Source organism: Bos indicus, chromosome 3, assembly GCF_029378745.1.
Source record: "Bos indicus isolate NIAB-ARS_2022 breed Sahiwal x Tharparkar chromosome 3, NIAB-ARS_B.indTharparkar_mat_pri_1.0, whole genome shotgun sequence".
NCBI lineage: Eukaryota > Metazoa > Chordata > Mammalia > Artiodactyla > Bovidae > Bos > Bos indicus.
Window position 1 is genome coordinate 115,742,988 of NC_091762.1, and position 12,629 is coordinate 115,755,616.

At 48.6% G+C, this 12,629-nt stretch overlaps 1 protein-coding gene across 7 annotated transcripts in view; it reads left to right on the forward strand.

Annotated features, from left to right (window-relative positions):
- Positions 1-12,629, forward strand: part of AGAP1 (ArfGAP with GTPase domain, ankyrin repeat and PH domain 1) — a 562,160-nt gene that overhangs the window by 455,522 nt on the left and 94,009 nt on the right. The window lies entirely within an intron of this gene.

Here is a 12,629-nt window from a genome sequence, read left to right on the forward strand (position 1 = left end):
CACTCACACACACACATACACGAATGCACACACACACACAAATGCACTCACACACACACACACAAATGCACTCACACACACAGACACACACAAATACACTCACATACACACGAATGCACTCATACACACAGATACACGAATACACTCATACACACACAGAGGATTTATTCTTTCTCACTGTCATGGAAAGAAAATAACTTCCATCAAAATTTAGAGTTAGTGATAAGTCTTTAAAAGAGAAAATCACAAAACAGAAAATCCAGGTCAATCACCTGTTGGCAATAATCACTGCACCCAGTCATTGGCCCCTCGCTACCCGCCAGCCCTGTGATGAAACCCTCCACGGGTGTCCTCTTCTGATTTTCAAAGGAGCCTCCTACTGAGTCTCCACAGTGACCAACCCTCCCTTTGGAAGGTCATGTGTCTTTTCAGTGGTTTTCCCTCACTATAAATCTTGGCTTATCTAGGACTTTCCCTAAGACTTAAGTTCATATAAAGCAGAGACTTGTATTGAATACAATAGGCTCAAAAGAATATTTCTTAATTATAAAGTTAATACTCAAGCCATTAAAAACTTGTCATTTTACCCCAGCTGTGTTGACAAAAACGTATTCTTGTAACAGTTGGAAAATAGCAAATTCAGAATTAGCAAATGGGTTAAGGTTTAAAATAGGAGTTTTAGAAACTGGCGTACGTGATGATAACCTGTTTACAGCCTGGTGATTTTACCTGAACAAGTGAATCCAATGTTCACATTAAAAGAGAAAGAGCCAATAACTTGAAAATACAGTTCCATCATCACCAGGCGCAGAATACCTCCTGTAATTAACATGTAATTACCCTGAAAAAGGCCGATTAATTAAATAATGTAAACAGTTTAAGTCAACTACTTTCTTAAATCCCGCCCCTCAAAACATTTTTTTTTTTTCCTTCGTTGTGGGATCAGACTCCTACAGCCTGCAGGAGGTGAGAGGGAGAGAAGGACTCGCCAGCTCAAAGTGACCCAATTTGGGGGGAACGGGGGGAGACCCACCTGCCTGCAGTGCCCTGACAATGTGCCCGCAGGAAGAGCCACCACTGTGGCAGGTGGTCTGGGACCTTTGCTCATTGTCATTCAGTTGATAAGTCAACCCAGCTGTTTTGTGACCCCATGGGCTGTAGCCCGCCAGGCTCCTCTTGCATTTCCCAAGCAAGAATACTGGAGTGGGTAGCCATTTCCTCTTCTAGGGGGATCTTCCCAAAAGTGAAAGAAGTGAAAGACACTCAGTCACGTCCAACTCTTTGCAACTCCATGGTCCATGGAATTCTCCAGGCCAGAATACTGGAGTGGGTAGCCTTTCCCTTCTCCAGGGGATCTTCCCAACCCAGGGATTAAACCCAGGTCTCCCACATTGTAGGCAGATTCTTTACCAGCTGAGCCACAAGAGAAGCCTAAGAATACTAGAGTGGGTGACCTCTTCCTTCTCCAGTGGATCTGCCCGAGCCAGGAATCGAACCCGGGTCTCCTGCATTGCAGGTAGATTCTTTACCAACTGAGCTATCAGGAAGCCGGATCTTCCCAACCCAGGGATCAAACCCACATCTCCTGCATTGCAGGAAGATTCTTTACCTCTGAGCCACCAGAGAAGCCCTGGACGTTTGGAGTATGTATAGCTTTTTGAATAACTACCAGTTGCCCTCTTTTCTTTTGCTGCTGTGACTTCCCTTTTTTTCCTCATCTAAAGCAGGAAATGGAAGATCTCCTATAGTTGAATGAATCCATTTTTTGGACTGCCTCTTAATTACAGAAATATGCAAGTTTAATGTGGTTTGAAATCTTTCTGTTTTCCTTTTTAGAAAATCCTAAATACCTTTAGTGAAGGCTTCCTTCCATTGGTATGTGAGTGACAGTTGATCCCCTTCCCTGCCTTCCCGAGTCAGTCACAGCCTCCCTTAGGGCCTCTGGAATTTCCCATGAGCCCACACTCTTCCCCATCAGGAACCAGTCTCTAAACCTGAGGACAGATGTTCTCCAGAAAGCCCGGCTCCTCTACCCGAGCAGCAGCAGTTGCGTAGTCAAGGCACGTGGGCACCTCTTCCCGTTTCAGTTCGCTGGCAGAGGTCAGCTTTTCCATCTTCTCTGAGATACTTGCATTTTTATATCACTTCCCAGTGATGAGCCGCCCAAGAGTAAATAGAATCTTAAAGACCAGAGACGATTCTTTCTTTTTTTTTCTGCCAACCTTGAGTCGTGGTTGGAGGCAGGAGGGAGTGGAAGAGATGATGAGGATGGGGTGGCCAGTGGACCCCGGTCACGGGGAAGAAGGGCTGAAGATGCTGGCAGGCCAGGCAGCGCCTGCGGGAGGGTCAGGTCACAGGTGGTGCCTCTGGGGAGAGGGGTACCACGTGATTGCTCTGGTCCAGTGGAGGCGGGCACAAGGGAGGGGCCAGCCAGCCAGCTCCCTGGACGATTCTAAAATCACTGATTTAAAACCAAGATCTGGGTCCAGCTGGCCTCTGGGGAGCCTAGACGCCAGCTGATTCCAACTCGTCAGGGCTGTGAAGCGGTGGTTCAGGTGAAGGTCATCTGGGACAGTGTCAAGGACGCACACCACCAAGGTTCAGACACATCTGCGTGCGGGTCACCGCCAGGACGTGGCGGCCCCCGAGGACACTCTTCCCACTGGACGTCATCACTCCGTCCCAGGCGCTCTACCATTAGCGTCCCTCCTCTGTTGTATTGATTTTATTTTTTTCCTAGTTTTATTGGTTTAAATCAAATTTCAAACTTATAAAAGATCAAATTTTGTTAACTGTTTTGTTAAATACACCAGAATTCATATTTGGGTCATAGCTGCTGTTTTCAAGGCAGTCTTACCCCTCAAAAAGTACCTGCCAGACTTGCCTGGTGGTCCAGTGGTGAAGAATCCACCTTACAATGCGAGGAACAAGGGTTCTATCCCTGGTCGGAGAACTAGGGTCCCACACGCCGCAGAGCAAATAAGCCCACGTGCCACAACTACTCGGGCTTCCCAGGCGGTGCTAGTGGGAAAGAACCTGGCCTGCCGATGCAGGAGACAGGAGAGACGCGGGTTCCATCCCTGGGTTGGGAAGATCCTCTGGAGGAGGGCATAGCAACCCAGAGTCGGACATGACTGAAATGGCTGAAGAATCTGTGCACTGCAACTGAGAGCCAACACAGCTAAGGAAGTAAATAAAAAGAACCTGCCCCTTTGTGTTTGCCCTGCCACCATAGCCAGTCACACAGACAGATAGATGGAGCATCCAGCCGCCAGAGCAGAGCACTCCCCTAGAAGCATCCCTGCCCTCAGTGGGTTGGGAATTAGGACAGAAACAGCTGAGAAGCCTTTTCTCTGCTCCTCGGTGTCTGGGGCCTCACCCAGAAGGCTGTACATGTTGGGGCTGGAAGCATCTGCAGTCCGCGTCCCTCACGTGCCTGACTCCTGGTCTGACCTTGGCTGTGGGCCAAGGCACCTACACAGGGCCCTCCCACACCCCCATCCCCACGTGGCCAGCCTTCCTCCCAGTGCAGGGGGCAAGCGTCATAGGCGAGACACGCAGCCAGGAAGGAGCCCCATTTCCTGCTGCGTCCTAGGCTTGGAGGATACACAGCGTACACTCCACCGTGATCATAGGAAACACCTAGACCTGGTTCCAGGCAGCAGAAATGGACTGTACCTCCTGCCGGAATGTGGCGAGATTCTAGGAGAGCGTGTGAACCCCCTGTGTTGCTGTCGCCTATGGGAAATGAGTCGCAGATAGTAAACGTATGAGGCGGCAGGTTGTGATCAATGCAGTGACTTGAGTCCATCAGGTTGTTTGCTGGAGGGACAGGGGTCAAGACAGATCACGAGGAGACTCAGAGCAGAGTTGCAGAGGCGAGGCTGGTGGCCGGTGGCCCTGTGGGGCCCGCGTGTCCCCAGGGAAGGAGTTGTGTTCTTGTTTCAGTTCCGGGGCCTCATTAAACTCCACCCTTGTCCCTCATCAATATCATGATCTGTATGCATGTTTATGTGGTGCTCTATTGTTTCAAACAAGCTGACTTTTACTTTGACCTCACTGTTATAAATCGCTGGTAAAATACCTAGGCAAACAGTTTATTTTCCCTAACGGCTCAAACTAGAAAGAATCTGCCTGCAATACTGGAGACCCAGGTTCAGTCCCTGGGTCGGGAAGATCCCTTGAAGAAGGGAATGGCAACCCACTCCAGTATTCTCGCCCGGAGAATCCCATGGACAGAGGAGCCTGCTGGGCTACAGTCCATGAGGCTGAAAAGTCAGACACAACCGAGCAACCAAACCACCACCTCCATATATTTCTTCTCTCTCCGAACTTGAGGAGAAGAGCCAGTATAAAGATATTTCAGTATCTTCTAGCTTGTTCCCCACAATTATATTCCTGTATTTTCAGGATTTATTCTTTCCAAACAGCACATTAAATCAGAAAACCGTGCCTTTTATTATCATTGCTATTTATTTGGCTGTGCTGGGTCTTGGTTGTGGCATGCAGGATCTGTAATAGCTCCCTGACCAGGGGTGAGCTCAGGCTGCCTGCACTGGGAGCACAGTCTTAGCCACTGGACCACCAGGGAAGTCCCAGATGGAGGGCCTTCCTGGTGGCTCAGTGGTAAAGAAGCTGCCCTCCAGTGCAGGAGACGCAAGTTAGGTCCCTGGTCCGAGAAGAGCCCACATGCTGTGGGGCAGCTATGCCGAGCTGCTGCAGCTGTTGAACCCCTGATCTAGAGCCCAGGAACCGCAGCTCCCGAGCCCGTGTGCCGCAGCTACTGAAACCCACACGCTCTAGAGCCTGTCCTCTGAGGCGAGAGAAGCCTCCGCAGTGAGAAGCCTGAACACTGCAACTAGAGAGTGGCCCTCACGCGCTGGAATTAGAGAAAAGGCTCGCACAGCACTGGAGACCCAGCCCAGCAAAACATAAATAATTTTTTTAATAAGGGCGGTCTACAGAACCACTGCACGCAATGGGATGCCAAAGAGAAACTAATCCCTTTTTACACGCATCCCTTTACCAGTTGAAAATAAAGTAGATTAAATATTTTAAAGTTTTTAAATAGTTTTATTCTGTGTGGGATTACTTTCAGAGGTTGCTGAATGGGCTGGGGAATTTTCCAGCAACTGGAAAAAAGACATGAGCATTTAATACGGGGTACTTCTAGTGCTTTTAAAGCAAAGCCAATCACATAAGGCCATCTCACTTCATGGGTAATTAAGGCATTTCATTCTGCAATTCCTTATTCTAATGAAGAAGAAGAAATTTCTCTTTTTGCTGAAATATTTCTTGGAAAGGTTTTATTTCTAGTCATTGCTCCAACTTCGGAAAATGTTTCTCTCCTTGTCTCCTCTAATATCTTTTTGAATTGTGAGTTGGTGTCAGGGGCGGGAGGGTGGGGGGAAGTGATCAAAAGTATAAAGATTCTTCACAGATTGTAAATGCTTAGAATCTCACTGTCCATGAAGGCGACACAGCCAGCGCTGCGGGTGCCCGGAGGTCCTGTTCTTCCTCAATGACCGGCAACACTCTGTCATCCCGGGGTTTCTTCCCGCCGTGTACGGCCAGTCCAGGCAGGCAGGCGGCCGAACAGCATCAGGAGCCCTGACGGCAAAAGCAGCAATCCCGGGCAGCCGGGGGGCCGGTCGGGAACTCAGGCCATCATGGGCTGGTTTCCGCCTCTTACTGGTGGGAGGGCCTGGGCCAGTCTGTTGTGTCTCCTGCCCTGAGCTCCCAGCTGTAAGATGGCAGGACGCCGCCGCCTAGAGCTGCGGTCAGGGTGCCGTGAGCTCTGCGATGCGTGTGTGTAGGGCAGAGCGCCTAGTTCCTTTCTTGGGATTCCGTTTGCGTGTATTACCATGGTACTCTTGGCCCCCCTGGTGCTGCAGTGGGTATGAATCTGCCTGCCAGTGCGGGGTGCGCGGGTTCGATCCCTGGTCCAGGAAGATTCCACATGTCGCAGGGCCGCTAAGCCGGTGCACCACCAAGACTGCTGAAGCCTGTGTGCCCAGAGCCTGCACTCTGCAGCAAGAGAAGCCACCGCAGGGGTAAGCCTGCGCACCCCAACGAGAGAATCCAAGTGCAGCATTGAAGACCCCGCGCAGCCAAATGTAAATAAATTAAACAAATTACAAATCATAATTAAAATAATACTCTTAGGACTCAAATCACTTGCAGTACATTTGTAGTTTATACTGGCTCACCTAACACAGGCCCAGGGACATTGTTTTCTGACTCAAGGGATGTCTAGTTAAACCATGTTTCTCAAGGGTGGTAGATGGTAACCGGCCTTCCCTAGTGGCTCAGCTGGTAAAGAATCCCCCTGCTATGTGGCAGACCTGGGTTCGATCCCTGTGTCGGGAAGATCCCCTGGAGAAGGGAAAGGCTACCCACTCCAGTATTCTGGCCTGGAGAATTCCATGAACTGGAACACGACTGACCGACTTTTTCACTTTCAGACAGTAACCACCAGAGGAGATCTATTAAGTGGTGTGGATGAAACGTTGAAGCTGATGCTTCTCTTCACCCAGAGTACCATGCCCATTAATGCGGTACCCACCCATGGGTCAGTGAACACTCCTGGTGTACTTTGGGGTGGATAAGAGCTGCTTCCACGCAGAAGTGGGTCCCGTTCCTTGGGCTCTTCCAGCCCCTTCTGGTAGATCTCCAGGGTGAACCATTCACTGTCTTCCTCCAGCCCCTCCAGGGCTGGGGAGCCTGTCCCCCCACCAGAGGCCACCTTAGAAATGTCTGCACTGCACAAGCAATGTCATGACAGGCTTACAGAAGGTCCCTAGTCAAGTAGCGGCAGAAGTTACCCTTAAAGGTGAGGAAAAACCGCTTCATGGTAAAGCATGGATTTGCACGTGTATGAACTGAAACAGAAGCTTTAACAAAGACTCTGCATCTCGGACTCGGTGTTCCTGCATGGAGTTCTTCTCCCTGGGCACTGACAGCAGGGTGTGTAGAATGTCCGTAGTCAATGGTTGTACCGCTAAAAGGCTGACCCTTTGGTGGGGGACACAGTGATCTTTTCCTCAACTCGTGTTGATCTAGGCAGTTCAGTTGACAGTCAGTTTCTGCCAAGGGACAACACTGTTTTGAGTACATGACTTGTTTGTTTGAAACATTTCACATTGGCTGGCCCTGCCCCCTCACCTAGACGGAAAGCTGGAGAAGGCAGGAGACACCAAACTCCTGCTTGCTGGCGTCCCCAGGTCAAGAAGAAAGAGCCCACGTGAGCTACTGATTGGGTTCCAAAGTATTTCTTTTGGACGAGGGTGGTTTTAGGTGATATAAACCAGTGTGTTTTCCAAAGTTTGTGTTATCAAACGTGAATCCAACAAGATGCTCTGAAAGACAGGAGTTTTCAGAGTGTCGTCTAGTCTAGCCCCATCTTGGCGTTCTAGACGCACTTCGGCTGAAAGGAAAGGGTGTGTGTGTGAGTGCCTAGTCGCTAGGTCCTATCCAACTCTTTGCAGTCCCTTAATGAACCAGAGGACTTCGCTGGTGGCTCGGTGGTAAAGAATCTGCTGCCAGTGCAGGAAACCCGGGTTTGATCCCTAGTTGGGAAGATCCCCTGGAGAAGGAAATGGCAACCTGCTCCAGTATTCTTGCCCCATGGGACAATCCCATGGACAGAGGAGCCTGGTGGGCTACAGTCCATGGGGTCGCAAAGAGTCAGACACAACTGAGCACCTAGCAACTTGAAGACTATGTGAGAAGCTCTCCACTTACAAACAGAAAAGAAACTGCCCCCCACCACTTAATTTATTTAACCTTGGAAGGAAGGTTATGATGGCTGTCAAGGCAGTGCTTCTCATACAGACACCTTCCCCAGGGTCCCCAGCTAGACATGGATCCCCAGGCTCTTAATGCCTCCAACACTCATGCTTGGGTTGAAGAGCCCTTGATTTATCACTTAAAGTTACATAACACACTTTCCACATGTGTCCTAATTAATAACTGTGTAGTTTCAGTCTCTCATCTCCGCAAACATCGTCATCTTAGAGAATGTCCCTCTTTAAAAATCTACTGCATTTAACATTTTTTTCCTGCCCGAAATTCCTGGTTATGTTTAGACGTGTTCCCCGACTGTTTCATGCTATAGAATAGTCAATGGGGATGATGTGATTTATCAGGGGCACCTCATATTCATTTCTGTTTGTGTAACTGAAATCTTGCCATGCTTGTACTTAACGTCTGTCTTGACCTTACCAATGGGCAATGATAGTAATGTAAGTAGAGGCTTGCTCCTTTCTGTTTTGGAAGTTGATTGTCGTCATCACAGCTAATATTGACTGCTTCTTCTCGGCCAACTCTATACTAATTGCACTCTGTGCGTTATCTTCTTTAATTACTTTTCCCCCAATCTGGTGATACAGGCACGAAGGAGAGGCAGAGGGCCCAGAACACCAAGTTCTGGTTTTCACGTTACGTCAGTTCCTTGGAAGAAGAAGAGCCTGTCGAATTGGTTTGATTTGTACCCAAATTAAGATAAGACATGACATGTAATACCATAGAAATAAGTGTGCTATTTTGAGTGTTGTATATTCAGTGTCCTTAAAGCCACACTCCCTGTCCTCCACTCTCCCATCAGATCAGATCAGTCGCTCAGTCGTGTCCGACTCTTTGCGACCCCATGAATCGCAGCATGCCAGGCCTCCGTGTCCATCACAACTCCCAGAGTTCACTCAGACTCATGTCCATCGAGTCAGTGATGGCATCCAGCCATCTCATCCTCTGTCGCCCCCTTCTCCTCTTGCCCCCAATCCCTCCCAGCATCAGAGTCTTTTCCATTGAGTCAACTCTTCACATGAGGTGGCCAAAGTACTGGAGTTTCAGCTTTAGCATCATTCCTTCCAAAGAAATCCCAGGGCTGATCTCCTTCAGAATGGACTGGTTGGATCTCCTTGCAGTCCAAGGGACTCTCAAGAGTCTTCTCCAACACCACAGTTCAAAAGCATCAATTCTTCGGCGCTCAGCCTTCTTCACAGTCCAATTCTCACATCCATACATGACCACAGGAAAAACCATAGCCTTGACTAGATGGACCTTTGTTGGCAAAGTAATGTCTCTGCTTTTGAATATGCTATCTAGGTTGGTCATAACTTTCCTTCCAAGGAGTAAGCGCCTTTTAATTTCATGGTGCTTATCTTTTAATTTTAATTTAATTTCCACTCTCCCATAGAATAACAGAAAAAAATCTACTAAAAGAATAAACATCTTGTGTTGGTTGCAGGCAGAAGGCAGATTCCAAGCACAGCAGCGCTGCGCTCTCTGGTGACAAACAACGTTGATAGGCACTCTAATGCCACAGATCAGACTTCACCACCGAGAAAATCTATCTGCCACCCTGCCCCGGGCGGAAGTCATTTATGCTCTGATCCCACAGACAGTTCCATTTCTCCACGTTAGGACCGTGCACTCTCTGGCCGGGCCTTATCTTTCTTTCTTGTTGTGGCTCTTTCTTTTCTCTCCCTCGCCGATCACCCAAAAAAAAAAAAAAAAATCCATTGTGCAAATTGATTCGGAGATCAGCCTTGATAAAACGCCGGTCTCCAGCCCTCACTGGCTCCGTGCAGCCGTGGCATTAGCTCTTCGTGATTACCTGGCTGCTCCGACTGGGAGCTGCCTCTTCGGGCTGGAGGTGTGCGGAGATTAACTGGGGCTCTCCCACCGTTTGTCACACCAATGGCAGTGCCAGTAAACTGCAAAACGATCCATCATTTTTCTCAAGATTGAAACCTTTTATCAGTTGTGTCAGTTTCATTATTCAATAAACGATTAGTCGCAGCCATCGTCGTGTACTCATCCGTACTTAACCACTCGGCGCTCCCGCCGCCTGAGCGGGAGGTGAAGACACCTTGACGCTCAGCCCTCCTGCAGTGGAAAGGATGCTGGGCCCACCAGTCACGGCGCCTTGACGATGGGAGAGGGTAAAAGTGTCTGACGTCCATCTGCTCATTTTTTTTTTTTGATGGTGCTTGTGTTAAAGGATCTACCTGCCAATGCAGGAGATGTGGGTTCAATCCCTGGGTTGGGAAGATCCCCTGGAGGAGGCAACGCAGTGACTTACGGGCACTTAAGTCCAGTACTGGACTTAATACATGGCAACCCACTCCTGTATTCTTGCCATGGACAAGAGAACATCCCATGGACAGAGGAGGCTGGCGGGCTGCAGTCCATGTGGTCGCAGGGTCAGACGTGACTGAGCTCACACACACACGTTTGACCTGGTGTCTAATCATTGGATGGGCTTTTTCTCTGACCTCCCACCTAGCCTTTTATTTAAACGTTTTGCCTTTAAATTTAGATGCCAGCCATCTTGATTAGAGGGCTTCCCTGGTGGTCAGCAGTAAAGAATCCACCTGTAATGCAGGAGACCCGGGTTTAATCCCTAGGTCAGCAAGATCCTCTGGAGAAGGAAATGGCTACCCACTCCAGTATTCTTGCCTGGAGAATCTCACAGACAGTCCGTGGGGTTGCAAAAGCGCTGGATAAAACAGAGCGACTAAACAACAGTAACACAGTATCTTGATTAGGGACGTCACGTTGTTCCTCAGTGTCCGCGGGTCACCGCTGGCGGCCCTGCCAATTCCCAGGCTGCCCGTTTGGGACTTGTGTTGATCATCAAGCCCAGTTTGTCTGGAGGCAGGAAAGAGAATGAGTGGAGCTCCCAGCCTGCAGGTAACAGACCTCTGGAGGTGCCGGGGGTCTTGAGACAAGGGGTCCTCTGTAGAGTCACAAGTGAGCTTGGACTGACTTTGTGATCAACAAGGAAGCAAAGCCACTTTAGAATGCTGCTGAATCAGAGTTATCCGAAGGGGACGTGCATGGTTTTTAAAAATTGAGAACCACCGAGAGAGGTTGACTTTTGCTAATTCGGTTTTACATTTTCACCCAAGTTGAACTTACTAGAAAATATATTTCTGCCATTAGTTAAAAGCAGAAGAGAGACATCACTGAGTTTGTCTCTCATTGGGACCTTATCTGATGATTCTGCTGGAGCGCTGCGTGGCCAGGAGTGGAGAAGTGTGTATGTGTCTGTATGTCTCTGTGTGCATGTGTACATATGTATATGCATAATCCCTTTAATGAGGGAATTATAAAATATAATAATTCCTGAAACCATTCTGAACTGTATTCCTACAGTTGTTAGAAATACCTCCATACTTTCTTAAGCTTAATCATCTGTATTTTTTCCCCTTGATCATACATTTTTCTGGAGGTTATGGGTGTTTCTTGTGCCTTCAGTTGCCAGAGTATTTATGTCAGATACTGCAGCCAGGATATTATATGGTTAGTGGTTGATTATATGTTGATCTCTGTCAAAATGTTCAGTTTATTGTTTAAGATGTAATTTTGAGACCTTCTAAGCTGCTCTAGCGCAGTCTCCAGGATACGTAATAAAAAATCGTCTTCCTGCTATCTGAAAAAGGCAAAGTCCAGTCAGATGGACGGTCCGGGTCTTCCCCTTTAATTCTAGCAGAGTCTTCTTTTGGAATTCCTCTCTTCAGCCCTCCTGTGTGTGAGAGACAGCTACAGTGTGTTTCATAAAGTGCTTCCAGGTTCAAATTTTATGACTGAAAGGATGGGAAAAAACTTGTCCGCAGTGTCACCACGACTCCCCATGATGTAGTCATCAGCTGTTGTTACTGTGTGTTTTGGTAAGAAAGCCTTTCATCTGTTTCTCTTTGCTGGAGGTTCTTGGCCTTTGAGGGTCGAACTCATTGCATCCTCCGTCCTTCCCGGATGGGACGTTTAAACATTAAAAAGGAGGGACGTGTAGATGGATGATGCCCTAAGAGTCACATTGAACGTCTGGCCTTCATAAAATTATTGAACTGTACCAAAAGTTACAGGAAGCTATTTCAGTAACACATTTCATTCCATTTATACTATTCTTGTCTTGAGTTCAATATGTTCTCAGATTGTTTTTTTAATGACTGCGCTTTCTAAGTCTGGCCTGCTGCAGTCCATGGGGTTGCAAAGAGTCAGACACGACTGAGCAACTGAACCGAACGGAACTGAACCATGCTTCCTAAGATTGAAATCTGTATAAACAGGAGGGGCCAGATGTGAAGCCCGTCCTCAAGACACCTGCTGTACTTCCAGCACTGCTTTTACTTTGCTCACTGAAAAGAAGAGGAGCACGGAGGGTCCATAGAACTTGGCAGAAGCTCATTAGACGGTCATACAAGTTACAAGTTCAACCCACGTGTCCTTCAAGCTGCCGGAGACTTTCTTTCCCGGGGTCTGCAGACTTTGAGTGGTCTTGACCTCCCAGGCTTTCTGCCCCTCTTGGTGTGTCGTCTCCCTTACCCTTCGAGGATCCCTGGAGGTGCTGGAGGTCCCTGATGGAGGTGATGACAAGGGGACCGGGGCACAGAGCCCTGCATCACCCCACAACCACCCTGCACTGCTGCTGGGTGGGGCAGCGAGAGTCCCACTTTCCCACCCCCACCCCTCTTCCTAATCTGTTCTTTATCACACCTGGTATTTGGGAGGAAGGCAATGTAGACACCACACGGATCCAATTCAGTGGTTAACCCACTGAGCCCAGGCACACGCCCTGAAGCCAATTCTCCTCCCTGGAGGCAGCCGTTCATTGCTGTCCTGAT